The sequence below is a fragment of the Varroa destructor genome, unplaced genomic scaffold (genome assembly GCF_002443255.2).
Source record: "Varroa destructor unplaced genomic scaffold, Vdes_3.0 BEIS01000004.1, whole genome shotgun sequence".
Classification (NCBI taxonomy): domain Eukaryota; kingdom Metazoa; phylum Arthropoda; class Arachnida; order Mesostigmata; family Varroidae; genus Varroa; species Varroa destructor.
In genome coordinates this window covers 16,476,220-16,478,123 of record NW_019211457.1, presented here as the reverse complement: position 1 = coordinate 16,478,123, position 1,904 = coordinate 16,476,220, and the positions used below count along the sequence as shown (strand labels likewise).

General features: G+C 42.5%; 1 long non-coding RNA gene across 1 annotated transcript; it reads right to left on the bottom strand.

Annotated features, from left to right (window-relative positions):
- Nucleotides 1-637: 637 nt before the first annotated feature.
- On the bottom strand, nucleotides 638-1,400 carry LOC147755900 (uncharacterized). The gene is made up of 2 exons (XR_015327331.1): nucleotides 1,076-1,400; nucleotides 638-893 (listed from the first exon to the last, which is right to left on the bottom strand). It is a non-coding gene; the product is annotated as an uncharacterized LOC147755900 (long non-coding RNA).
- Nucleotides 1,401-1,904: the final 504 nt, after the last annotated feature.

Below are 1,904 nucleotides of genomic sequence, written 5' to 3'. Positions count from 1 at the left end.
TCCAAATAGTTTGAACCACTGATACCTCTATCCTATCTTAATTGCTCACGTAAACCCATAAAGCGTTTTCGAAGCCACACAGTGATAAGCTTGATAGAGATTCGGCAGATCCTTAAGATAAAAAGAATACCAGCTATAAGCTTTCTCGTTTGCTATACATTTGTAAAGCGGCATAGACTAAATAGTAAGCAGAACGACCAGCCGTTTGTTCCGCGTGCGTGCAGCAGTGAAATCTAATTTGTAAGCTCTCGCTCTATAAATGGCCAAATAGTAGGTACTTGAATTAAGCCTCTATATATATATATATTAAACCGATTCGCTGTGGTACTTGTGGTGTTTTTGGGATTTCTTTTAAGCATTAAATCCTATAATCGGTAATGCGTCCTTGGTTCCAGCTAGACGGCTTGCTAGCGTACTCTGCTACGACGGTCGTATATGATTTCTGTGTAACGGACGTGAAATATATTTAGAGGCCATATTATATATAGGCGAAGTATCAAAAATAATTTCCAATTTTAACCTTTTAAACACATATGCGACAAGCAAGCAACTGATATTTAATTCCGTACGTCACACTTTCTCCGAAACCCCACACAAAACGGCTTGTAACATTGTTCCACAACGTAAGATTAGCAGAAATCCCATATGGCAGTTTGTCTTTCGTTATCAACTGCTATGTTTTATAGTGAAACCAATCCTTACTTCGTCTTCTAGTGGAAGTTAGTTCCCAGTCGAGCAGTGACCGACCCGATATACTCTACTACCATATCTTCGGCTGTCGCCAGTTTCGGGTCGTTTTGATGTTGCGAGTCGCTGACGAACGCCATCAGCTTGGCATGCTCCAAAGCTTCCTTTCGCATGCCGCCTATGTCCACAGCAATAGATGAGTTAAGCTAAGAGCAGACGAAAATAAAGAGGGCTAGTCCTTCTATCCGCGATCATGCTGCTTCTACTCGGAACACTCGTTCTCCCCCTTTCCCCTCCTCCTTCTGGGGGTGATGTACGACAAACGGAAACATTAAATTGTCATATTTCATATCTCTTCGCTTAGTTGTTAGCTGGTAAAGCAACATACCGCTGGCCGACCCCTGGTGTTTGCCGTAGCGGGTCGCACTACGCTGGTATCTCCGTAGGCGACTTCGTAACGGTTCATATTTGGCGCGAGATGTCTTGCTATGGTCAACCAGGCTTGTCCTGCTAGTATTTCGTTTGCCGCTGCCGCTGCCGCTGCCGCCGCCGCCCGTGGCCTGTCGCGAAGGCGACCCCCAGTAGGTTATAACAGCGTTCATGGGACGGGTGAATCGGCTTACCCGCTGCACTTGAGCCTTTACAAAATCCGCATCGCAAAACCCCTACAACCGGTAAGAACTTCGACGTTGTTTGAGCCACGGATGCCATTGGAGACGCTGAAAAAATGGGAGAGGTTTGAAAGGAGACGAATATAAAAAGGAACCTGTTACAAAAACCGATAGACTGTGCCTACCAGGCCTAAAGAAGCCTTGCATAACCGATTGCTGCGTTTGATACAAAAATAAGATAGAAATTGCAATGCATATAGGAAAGTAGATACAGAAAAGGAATATATACACCATTGCAATAATAACGCTAGTAGGACGACATTTTAATAAAGCATACCGCTGTTAACAATATAATATTCAGGTGACAAATGATTATATTTGATTTCATCAAAATATAAAAAATCATCTGTAGCTCGATAAGTAGCGTAAAAACGGTAAGTGTGAGCAACATTGGCGGAAAATAGACAATTATTCATAAAGAACTTATTACCATAAATTGAAAATACAGCGAAAGCATGATTTGTATGAAAGGATTGAGCTGTATTGGCTGAGAAGTAAATCTTCTCATCTCATAGTATCTCTTCAGGTTTCTTCATTGGGGTGTTG